The 12,676-nt window shown below is 40.6% G+C and overlaps 2 pseudogenes; both read right to left on the reverse strand.

Annotated features, from left to right (window-relative positions):
- Positions 1–4,504: 4,504 nt before the first annotated feature.
- On the reverse strand, positions 4,505–5,214 carry LOC116100517 (annotated as a pseudogene).
- A 5,120-nt stretch (positions 5,215–10,334) lies between these two features.
- On the reverse strand, positions 10,335–11,290 carry LOC116101227 (annotated as a pseudogene).
- Between the last annotated feature and the right edge of the window lie 1,386 nt (positions 11,291–12,676).

A 12,676-nucleotide genomic window follows, 5' to 3' on the forward strand; every position in this document is an offset into this window, starting at 1 on the left:
ACACAATACTCAAATAGAATACAGTGATATTGATGTAGATGGCATGGAAGAGATACTGGAACTCTCCAGGGAATACACAGTCAGAAAACAGAGAAAGAGGAAATCAGACCCAGGTAGGTTGAGGATGCAGGCAGAGAAAACATTCCTGTACCAATGCCCAGAATACACAGCACAATGGCATTCCCTGTCTACCCAAGCATGGCCATGATGAGGGTCAGTTAACTGAATAAAAGCAAATTGACTGTCACAGACTAACTTCCACTGTGGTCATTTCCATCCCCTGCTGTACTGTCATTCCCTACACTGAGATGGATGGACCTGTGCTTTGGAATTCTCTAGCATTTTTCCTGCTCAGAATTTTAAGACATGAACGTTTGCTGCACAACCAGTAATTAGAAAGGTCACCCTACAGTTTGGGATGGACTGGCCTTTGTTCTTAAGGAGAGGAAACAGATTTTCAAAGATTAAGTCATTTATAAAACCCAAAGGGTTCTAGAAACTTCGTTTAAATTCAAGTTGTCTGTATTTGGGCAGCCTCCAAAGAACTTCTGCCTGCTTGTGAAGCAGCTGATGCCCAGACACTCAGCATGTAAGGCTATGTCAGGAAAAAGTGGGGCTTTGAATTCAACTTTCTTTCTGTTCTAGGGCTGAGATTTCCCTTTCAGGTTTAGGAGAATGGAAACCATCACTGTGAACAACAGTCATGAGAGGAGTCTACCAAATGAGAAAAAAATGGATCCAGAGTGACTGTTATGAAGGAAGTTCTGCTTCTTTCTAAGACCTTTGTGAGAACAGATTCACCCGTCAGGATAGGTAGGCTGGGTCTGCTTTCCAAATTTGGAAAATAGAAGTAGAGAAGCCTTGGATGACATCAAGCACTTTCTCTTTTCTGTTATACCACAAATGTCCAGGTCACACTACATGGGAGTGCAATAGATAATTAAGGAGAATGAAAAATGAGTGAATAAATGTTAAGCCCAAAGGTAGTTAAAACAGCAGCAGAGAAACCTCAAGTTTGAGAGCCACTTCAATGAATTTCATTGTCTTCAACCAATGGAATTCTCAGTTTCATGTTCTGCAGCAGGAAGTAAAAGTAAAATAAAGTCTGATGCTGTCCCTAATCTGACTGATTTGCTTATCCCTGTATGCCAGCCTACACTGAATTGTTGTGCCCCTCTTTTCCCAGAGTACATCTCTGAGCATGTGCTTGGACCACAAGTGTCCCCCACCTTTTTTAATTACAGACAATTTTTTTGTATCATTCTTTTTTTGTCTCTGTAAATTTTAATGCAGCTTGTGCATAGTCCACAAATATGCAGTGAAATTCGTATTGAGCTTTTATAGACTAGATTATACTTTCTAAAGCTAAGTGGAGTTTAAGTAAGTGTATTAGTTTGAATCATTTTTCTACTGGTACATTTTCACATTTCTTTTTCACACACACACACACACACACACACACACACACACACACACACACACACCACGTTTTCTTTTTCTATTTCTTCCTATTCTTTTTTTGTCAAGTTTATTTGTTATTTTGAAATTTTTATTAGATATTTTTTATTATTTTATTTACATGTCATATGATATCTCTTTTCTCAGTTTCCCCTCCAAAAAAAAGGAAAAAAATAAACTAAAAATAAGAAAACAAAAACAAAAACAAACCCCTGTTCCCTCCCTCATACCCCTGCTCAGCACCAGACCCTCTCCTGCTTACTGACCCTGGCATTCCCCTACACTGGGGCATAGAACCTTCACAGGGCCAAGGGCCTCTCCTCCCATTGATGACTGACTTGGCCATCCTCTGCTACATATGCTGCTGGAGCCATTAGTTCTACCCTGTGTACTCTTTGGTTGGTGGTTTAGTCCCTGGGAGCTCTGAGGGTAATAGCTAGTTCATATTGTTGTTCATCCTAAGGGTCTGTAAACCCTTCAGCTCCTTAGGTCCTTTCTCCAGCTCCTTCACAGGTGACCCTGTACTCAGTCCAATGAATGGCTGTGAGCTTCTCCTTCTGTATTAGTCAGGTACTGTCAGAGCCTCTCAGGAGAGAGCTATATCAGGCTCTTGTCAGCCAGCACTTGCTGGCATCCACAATAGTGTCTGGATTTGATGATGGAATATGGGAAAGATTCCCAGGTGGGGCAGTCTCTGGATTGTCCTTCCTTCAGTCTCTGTTCCATAGTTAGTATCTACAACTCCTTCCATGGGTATTTTATTCCCCCTTTTAAGAAGGAAAGAAGTATCCACACTTTGGTCTTCCTTCTTCTTGTAGTTTATGGATTGTACTTTGTGTATTCTGAACTTCGGGGCTAATATCCACTTATCAGAGAGTGCATACCATGTATGTTCTTTTTTGATTGGGTTACCTCATTCAGGATGATATTCTTCAGATCTGTCCATTTCCCTAAGAATTTCATAAATTTTTGTTTTTAATAGCTGAGTAGTATTACATTGTGTTGATGTACCATATTTTCTGTATCCATTCCTCTGTTGAAGGAAATCTGGGTTGTTTCCATTCTGCAAGCTGGTACAACCACTCTGGAAATCTGTTTGGTTGTTCCTTCAGAAATTTGACATAGTACTACCAGAGGACCCAGCTATGCCACTCCTTGGCATATATCCAGAAAATGCTCCAACATGTAATAAGGTCACATGCTCCACTATGACCACAAGCCCACCTTTTTTTATTAGATGTTTTCTCAATTTACATGTCATACATTATTTCCTTTCCCAGGTTCCCCTCCAAAAAAAAAAAAAAATAAAAAACAAATACAAACCTTTGTTCCATCCTCTCTCCTCTTCCTCACCACCCCACTCTCTTCTGCTTACTGGCCCTGGCATCCCCCTACACTCAAGCATAGAATCTTCACAGGGCCCAGGGCCTCTCCTCCCATTGATGACTGACTTAGCCATTCTCTGCTATACATATGCTGCTGGAACCATTAGTCCCACCATGTGTACTCTTTGGTTGGTGGTTTAGTCCCTGAGAGCTCTGAGGGTACTAGTTAGTTCATATTGTTGTTCATGCTAAGTGACTGCAATCCTTCAGCTCCTTGGGTCCTTTCTGTAGCTCCTTCATTGAGGACTCTGTACTCAGTCCAATGGATGGCTGTGAGCCTCTCCTTCTGTATTACTTGGGTACTGTCAAATCCTCTGAGAAGACAGCTATATCAGGCCCCTGTCATGTAGCACTTGCTGGCATCCACAATAGTGTCTGTATTTGATGACTGAATATGGGAAGGATTCCCAGGTGGAGCAATCTCTGGATTGTCCTTCCTCAGTCTCTGCACCATAGGTAGTCTCTACAACTCCTTACTGAATGTGGAACAATAGCATCACCTCTTCAATCAGAAATGAGACAAGCACATCAACTCCTCCCTCTTTTATTCACTATGATGCTTGAAATCTTAGTGGAGGTAATAAATTGAGAGAAAGAAAAAAGACCATTTAAATTTTTCTTTCTTTTTTTTTTAGATTTTATTTTTATTTATTTTATGTGTATGTGTACCTTGTAGCTGTACAGATGGTTGTGAGCCATCATGAGTGTGACTGCTGGGAATTGGACTCAGGACCCCTGCTGACCCTGCTCGCTCAGGCCTCACTCTCTCAGGCCCCACTTGCTCAGGCCCTGCTCACTCTGGCATAATTCGCTGTAGCTGTCCTCAAACGCACCAGAAGAGGGCATCCGATCTCATCATGGGTGGTTGTGAGCCACCATGTGGCTGCTGGAATCTGAACTCAGGACCTTCGGAAGAGCAGTTAGTGCTCTTGCTAGCTCAGCCATCTCGCCAGCCCTACATTTTTCTTTTTTGAAGGTATTAGAATACTGCACTTAAAAAAAGCATAGAAGTATCTCACAGAGTAACAGAAATTCTTTCTTTTTTTTTTTTTTGACTGACTCTCTTTTTAATGCAAACACCAAACTTCTCTTCCTTTGGATATAGCAGAGAAATTCAAAGAAGGAAGGAACAAGAAGCACATGTTAGAGAAGGTCCTGTGGGGGGCACCAGGTGAACTGTTCATGCTCTGAGTAACTCCTTAGCTGAGCTGTGCCCACAGGGAGAAAGGACGTTATAAACACAGAGTGTTACAAACCAGACAAGCGACCCCTTCCCTGTGGAGGAACAAGCACTAAATCACACTTAACATCTGAGTAACATTAAAAACTGTAGTTAAACAGCTATTTAACTTAAGGGTGTGGCAGAAAAGGTCCCTCCTCTATTGGCCTATGTTGGTGGTATGCTTTGGATGTGAGGTAAAAGATCAGCAAGAGAGGAGATGTGCTGAGGGGCAGTGCTGAACCATGCCCGAGAACTAAGAACCAAGAGCCAGGCCATAGAGGCTGCGAGCAGAGAGAAGGCCAAACACAGCTCACAAAAGACTGTGGTCTGACTGTCAACGGCAGGACCTATTAGCCTCTGCAAAGTCGGGACGACATTAGGTGGATGCCATCCATCTGCTTTCCCCAGAGTGGATGGACAGGGCACTGGGCTCAAGCCCTCAATCTTCAGGCAGGTAGGCCTCCTCTTCCTGGTCAGCCCCCTCATCACTCACTTCCTGTGCTTTCTAGTGTATCTCTTGTGCCTGTGCCTCAGCCAGCTTGGTTTCTGCTTTCTGGGATAGCTGGCATACCTCCTGCACCTGTGACTTCACTAACTGTATGTGATTCCTGACAATTATGGAGGCCTGATCTGCTCCAGTTTGATAGGCAGCCTCTGCATCCATTTCTGAAAGGCCAACTGCTGTCATCCAAGTGGTCTCCAGCTTCAAGTACTCCTGCTGTTTTGAAGTCATCTCAACTCTGGCTCCTATAATCATCTGCCACACCTCATCTTCCTCCTGGGAATTCACCTTCCCAAGTAAACTTGTATATTGTTGATCCAGAGACACTAACGTATAAACAGCCTTAGTGTACTTGGTGATTGCTTCAATCAGTGCATATGTGGTTTGAGACAGAAAGGTAGAGGTGCTGTTACCAAAGACACAGCCCTCCTCATCAATGCTTCGTTACTGAGAGACTGAGGCTCCGATTTCTGAGCAATAGGAACCGCACACAGTGTCACACCAAATCCACTCAACATAGTTTTGTGCCATGGTTTTATCAATTCTGAGAAACAATATTTCTTAGAGTTAGCCGAGACAGGAAAAAGCTGTCTGTACCTGAACGGAGAGGTTACACTCTGGGTCACCCAACTCCTCAGAGCCACCATCCCACAGAGGAAGGACGCTGGACCGAGTAACAGAAATTCAAAATGGAAATAATTTTATAAATTTATGCTATATTTGTGTTAGGCCCTTGGTAGTCTCCTTTTTAGAATGAATGTAATTATGTATATTATTGGATCATTTGGGTGACATAGAAAATAAAGATGCAAGTGCCACAAAAAACAGGTACAGACAGTTGATGGAGAAACTCTTTTTACTCTCAAATCTCTTTGGTAGTCAACCCTAAGTATCTTCAGAATTATTCATGCGTGCACAGAATCTAATGCTGTTCCTTGGCAGGACCTTGAGGGAAGGACCACCACTGCTTTGCTGAGCAGCAGGATGCACTTAGGTGCACAGCTTGGGGGTGGGTGTAGGTCAGAGAAGATTGCTCAGCAGAGGAAGGGGGAAGGTAAGAAGACTGAAGTCTGAGTGCCTCTGCTCAGAGGGAATTGAAACATGGGCATGTCTCTTGGGGGACTGTTAAGTGAAGTGCAGTAAATAAGAAAGACAAACCTAATACAGCACGAGCCTTCTCCTTAGTTTCTTCTATAAGGTGAAGAGTTTCTGTAATGATGGAAGCTTTCTATGCAGATCGCCTGAAGAAAGATGAGAATGAATTGTGATGGGCATGTAATTGCTACAGGACAATGTCATTGTTATGATGAATACATTGTTTTTATTGAAAATAGAGTTTTTTATATCATATATTCTGACTATGGTTTTCCCCTACCCAACTCCTCCTACACACTTCCTGATTCTCCGCCAACCAAAATCCATGCCCTTCTTTGTTCCTATCATTAGAAAACAAACAGCATCTAGAAAAATAAAATAAGATATGAGAAAATAAAAACAAACAAAACAGGACAAAATGAATAGGAAAAATTGAGCCAAAGGAAAAACAACAAGAAACAAATATAGACACTAGATACACACACACACACACACACACACACACACACACACACACACACACACACACACCACAGGGTTCTCTCTTACAGATACACCATTAAATACAATGCTAGACATAATATGTAAGCCTAAGACCTTTCAGGTAAAGAAGGAAAAAGGAAGAAGAGGACTAAGAAAAAGGGAGGAGGGAAGAGGAGGAGGACAAAGAAGAGGAAGGAGGAGGAGTACAAAGAAGACAGGGAGAGATATTGAACTCGAGTTGGAAGAGGCAAGTCCAGTCTCAAAATGGAGAGCCATGATCCAAAGGAAGCAGAGCAGCTGAGGAAGCTGTTCATTGGTGGTCTGAGCTTTGAAACCACAGATGATAGCTTAAGAGAACATTTTGAGAAACTGGCACACTTACAGACTGTGTGATAATATGATTTCCCCATACAAAACTTTCCAGAGGCTTTGGTTTTGTGACCTACTCTTGTGTTGAAGATTTGAAGATTTGAAGATTTGAAGAATGTGTGCTCGGCCACACAAGGTTGATGGGTGTGTGGTGGAATCAAAGTGATCTGTTTCTAGAGAGGATTCTGTACAGCCTGGTGCCCATTTAACAGTGAAGAAAAGTTTTGTTGGTGGTATTAAAGAGGATACGAAAGAATATAATCTGAGAGACTACTTTGAAAAGAATGGCAAGATTGAAACCATAGAAGTTATGGAAGACAGGCAGAGTGGGAGAAAGAGAGGATTTGCTTTTGTAACTTTTGATGATCATGACCCAGTTGATAAAATTGTTGTTCAGAAATACCACATGCATTAGAAGAACTGTAAAATTCTGCCACAGGAGGAATGATGATCCATAGTCAGAAAAATCACTGTGGCTTAAACAGGAAACACTTCTTGTTCAGGACTGTCATAGCCACAGCTTGCAAAAAGTGCAGCTACTGATTAATGCAATGTGATGTTAACTAGATGTACATTCCTGAGGTCTTTCATCTGCTGTAGCTCTGTCTTTCCCTTTTTCTTGTCATTACATCAGGAATATTGCCCTGTAAATTGTGGTAGTGGTACCAGGAATAAAAAGTAAAGGAATTTTTAACTTTTCAATATTTGCATAGTTCGGTTTTTCCAAATTTTTGTACAGAAACTTTAACAAAATGCAGTTTTGAAGGTGTTTCCATGTGCGTTAACAAGTAAAGAAGATCATTGTTAATTACTATTTTGTATGAATTTTGCTAAAGTTAACTGTAAAGAAAGACCTACTGACTTGCAATTTATGGGGAATCTATTCTCCCCAATTCCAAAACAATGATGAATGGGCACTGACATGTGGAAAGAACAGATATTTGTATGTTTGCAATGTGTGTTTTAGATAATTAGAATTAGGTAATAAAAAATAGCATATTTGTGAAAACAAACAAACAAACAAACAAACAAAAAAAGAAGAACAAGGAAGGAGGAGGAGGAGGAGGAGTAAGAGGAGCAAGATCTCAGAAAAGGCATATGACATCATAAGACAAACAACCTTTAAATACCATTTTGTTTTTTTGTTTGCTATGTACTGCTGTGCTTGAGGCCTGCATTTATGTGCCATTTTTGTATAAGCAGTGATATATTATTGGAGAAAAATTAATTTTTCATTTGCAAGTGTTTATCAATTAGAAATAGCTTCTGTCTTTTTATGTCAGAAGTACTAGACCCCTGCCTGTAGTTCTCTGTAGTAGAATTGTGAAAATTTTAGCTCAGAGAAAAACAGCATATCAAAAACTCTCAGTAAGTTCGTGAAATACATCCTTACTGTTTTTTTATTTTCTAGTCTAGAGATGGGGAGCTGACCAGTGCTGAAGAACAACAGTTCTTAGACAGCTATTGATATTGTTGTCTAAGTCAACAGACGTTTCTAGAGGTGAATAAGAGTTTATAATCAAGTGAAGTTTATATGAACTCTGAGCAGACATTATGACTTCCTATACATGTATAAGAGCAAATGATAGACTGGAATCCTGACCCTTAATGAGGCTGTTTTGTTCCTTGGCATCTAGCCTATTCTGCCCACACTGTAGCCTCTTCCATTAAATAATATCTAGTAATTTTCCCTCTAAGTAGTTGCTTTTTATGGTTTCAAACTCCCACTACAGGGAGTAATATCAAACATTATGAGTTTGCATTGTAGGACTTTATGACTAATGAATACTTATCATTTTTGTAGACTAGTGTATCACTGATCTCAACACCCTTTATGGTTACACTAAAGTTACTCTATTTGGCATTTTTTTTTTTTTATCACAGCACAAGACATCATTTGTACTTTGTTTCCTATTTCATAAATATACATACAATGAAATAGACTTTCATTAACCAAATGAAGGAACACACACACAAAATGATTGTCCATTATAGGTTAGTTAACTCCTCCCGAATACAAGGCTACTTTTTGTTTGTTTTTTTTTGGTTGTAAGCGAGGAGAGAGAAGAGAAAGGAAAGTAGAGGCCAGCTATCTCCATGTGGCCATGCTAGGCATGTGGAGAGAGGGGGAAAGGAGGAGGAGAAAGTACAGATGAGAAGGGAAGAGGCTAAAAGGGAAGGGAAAGAAAAAGAGGAAGAGAAGAGAAGAGAGCCACAAGGCTATTTTGGTGTTTTTTTTTTTTTTGTTTTGTTTTGTTTTCTTTGTTTCAGAGGGTTTTGTTGTTTTGGGTTTTAGGTTTAGTACATTGTTTTTAATTGCACTATATGTTTATTGAATGAATATCTTCAAATTTATGCATCCATTTTCTACTTTTTGGACAGCTATGTTTCTTTAGCTTTCTATAATTATTTATAATATTAACCAAACTTACATTTTTGTGTGTACAATAAACTCTATTGATAATATTCAAACAATCAGGGGTGCCATAAGTCCATTCTTATGAGGTTCTGGGAAGGAAACTGTGAGGGAGATTCCAAGTGTTGAGGAGAGAGTTGGGGCAGGGACTCTTTAGGAGCCAAGAACATCCCTTTTCTTTCAAGTCCTTGCTATGGTTGGTGATTCATGGTTTCTTACTCCCTGGAGGCCATGTAGGCCATGGGATCCAAAACTTTGTTACTATACCCATACTCATTGTCACAGCAGACAGCAGCCTCTACAAACTTATCACTAAGAGCAACACCAGCCCCAGCATCAAAGTTAGAAGAGTCAGTATCACTGCTAAAATTGCAGGAGACAACTGGATCCTCATTGTAGCCAAAATGGCCTTTATTAGGGGCCCCAGTGTATGATTCACCAATTTTTTGATGTCATCATATTTGCAGTTTTCTCCAGGCAGCCTGTCAAATCCACCTCAGACATACTGTGTGTAGGCACATGGAAGGTCATGATAGTGAGCTTGCCATTCAGTTATGGGATGACCTTGCCCCAAAGCCTTGGCAGTACCAGTGGATGTAGGGATAATGTTCTAGGTAGCCCCATGGCCATCACTTCACAACTTCCCAGAGGGATTGTTCATAGTTGAAAACTGGTGGCAGTTATGACATGGAGTTATGGCAAGCAGTTGGTGTTGTAGGAACATTGCTGACAATGTTGATTGAATTAGTTTGCTTCTCATGGTTCACACCCATCACATTGGCTCCAGCAGCATATGAATAGAAGAGGATGGCAAAGTTGGTCATCAGTGGGAGGAGAGGCCCTTGGTCCTATAAAGGTTCTATGCCCCAGTGTAGGGGAATGCCAGGGCCAGGAAGCAGGAGTGGGTGGGTTAGGGAACAGAGGTTTTTTTTTTTTGTTTTTTGTTTTTTTGTTTTTTCCAGAGGGGAAACCTGGAAAGGTGATATAATTTGAAATGTAAATAAAGAAAATATCTAATAAAAACATCTTGTAAAATGATAGGGACATTTTTCTAAAATGTAGTATTCATTCAGTCATTTCCAATTTTAATGACCAAAGAAATTCTGAACTTTCTTGAACTAGTTTGATCCTTGTTCTGAGGGAGGCATTTGTTTACAGTAAGAACTTTACTGGCCCCAAGTGATTTCAAGGGTTATATCACAAGGGGATGCAGTGAGGCCCACAGAAGGCAGCTTTGTGTTGCTGCAGTCAATTTCTGTGTAAGAGGCCCACTTATCCCAATTTCTATAAAATGACCATTTTCTCTACCAATTAGAAATGTTTGTCAAAATTGCCTACATAGAGAAAGACAAAATTGACTGTCAGAGAAACTATGTCTGATCAAGGAGTCACTCAACTACTGCACTAGATGGTTTCCAATTCCCCAGACCTTTGTGAAGGACCCCTCTCTCCACTCTCTTCCTCAGGAATGTCCTGCATGGCTCTCTGCAGAAGCAGCTTCAGACTCTGCCATTGAAACCTGCAGTACCTGATGGAGCCAACAAGGAAGTAAATGATGGGATTGGCACAGCTGTTAACACAGGACAGGAATACTATCATTTCCCAAGTATTTTGTGAGAAAATGCTTTGAAATGCTTCAAACCTTTCCAAGAGGAATGTGCAGATCCCAAGGGGCAGACTAAAAAATATGAATACCACCACTGTGAGAGCAATGGATATATACAACCTGGTCCCTGGAACCCTGTGTGATCCACCAATGATCTTTACCAACAGGGCCAGGGTGGACACAGACAGAAACACAGTTAACACTATTGTAAATATAGTAGTGATAAAGAGAAATGTATTACATAAATCATATTCAAAATAACTGAACAGAAAGCCACAGCCTAGCCCTACCAGGAGACTCAATAACAGAAAGTTTAGAGCAGAACACACATGATGGCTGATGTGTGTCTTGGTCTTTGGTAGTGATACCAGATGGGCCACATTACAGATAGGCAGCGCTCAACATTGATGGCTGCAATCATACACAAACCTGCAAAGAAAGCAAACATAAATATAAAGATGAGAAAAGAAATGTTGCTGATATATAAAGGAAGGACATACTGTAGGGAATACACAATCTGATTGCAGAGTAGCAAGAAATCAGCACCAGCCAGGTTGAGGATATAGACTGAGAAGGCTTTCCTATGGGTGTGGAAGGCTAGAAGCCATAGCACTATGGAATTTCCTGCCAGCCCAACCATAGCAACAATGATAGTAAGAAAATTGAACTTGGTCAAATAGGATAAATTTTCACTGTAGTAAATTTCTTTGATTGCTGTGTTGTTAGAGTTCCAGGATGGGGCAGTTGGATCCATGCTTAGGAATTTTCCACTGGTGTTCCTGCAAAGAAATAGAGATATGAATCCATGATATCAGGACTATGTGACTATGTAGCAACGTCTGGCACAGTTCCATAAGGAAGGGGATACAGCATCACAGAGATTAAGCAATTTACCAACCTTCCAAAAGTGCTAGAAACTTCTTTTAAATGCAATTTGTATTATTCAGTCATCTGCAGACCAGTCGGATATGGGGTAGTTGATGGTCCCAGTACAGTTGCTAAGCATCTCAGGTTATGTTAGGAAGAGACAGAATTCTGAAAGCAATGTTCTTTCTGTTCTAGGGCTGCGATTTCTTCTTGGGTGTAAGAAAATGGAAGGTTTGGCATTATCCATATCTTCCCTCAGATACTGGAAGGGATCTATGAAATTGGCAAAATAGAATAGTGAATGAGAGTCATGATGGCAATGGTACTTGCTATGAAGAACTGTAGGTGAAAATCTATGCTTCTTATGCTAGAAAGGCTGGGTACTCATTTAACATTTTGATAACTAGAAAGCAGGAAGCCTTGAGAGACAGTAAGAATATTTCTATTGGTTATTAGGCCACCAGTGTCCTGTTCTCTGCTGGGGTATAATGGAGAACTGTAACAAATGAGCCAGACTTTCAAGAGTAGCTGAAAAACTAGAGTAAATGTTCTGGTTGTGACTTGTACCTACAAGTAAATGCACATGTCTCTGGCATTAGAAGTGTGTGCTGTGCAGTAGAGAAAATCAGGAGCACCTCCATTTGGGAATAGTATCCCAATCCCTGAGAAGAGCTCTTAGATCTCTGTATGTATGCACACAGTCTGGAAAAGAGAACAGCAAACTGGGAGACAGCATCATTTAGAGCTTTCTCTCCACTACACTTGATAGGCTTATCTTTCTCACCCATAAAGCTACAGAAACATTTGGAGAAAATAAAAACTGGTAATACCCTTTTATTGTTATACTGACCAATGGTCCAGAATGCGGGAAGTTCCTGTGTTTGCAGTACCTTAGCCTGAGCAGTATCCCTTATAGAGGGCTTTTCTTCACAGGATGACTCTGGCTAACTTCTTATCCAAGACAGAAGACTTCATGAAGGAGAAATCATTTGAGGATGCTCAGATAGAGCTCAGGGAAAGCACCTATCCAGAATACCTTGCAAACTAATCTCACACAAGAGCTTTGAACGTTATCCCCCAACAAACACAATTGTGTTCACCAACATCACTTCATTCTGTTTTTGAACATTGTTCACCATGTTGGACCACAAGATTTTCATTCAGTGAATGATCTGATCATCAACACCTTAAAATAGGCAGTGTGATACTAGATAAACAGCTGATGAGCTTGATGGTAATGGTAACATCTCAGTCATTTGTAAAATTGTTTGCC

This window comes from Mastomys coucha, unplaced genomic scaffold (genome assembly GCF_008632895.1).
Source record: "Mastomys coucha isolate ucsf_1 unplaced genomic scaffold, UCSF_Mcou_1 pScaffold21, whole genome shotgun sequence".
In the NCBI taxonomy this organism is placed as follows: Eukaryota; Metazoa; Chordata; class Mammalia; order Rodentia; family Muridae; genus Mastomys; species Mastomys coucha.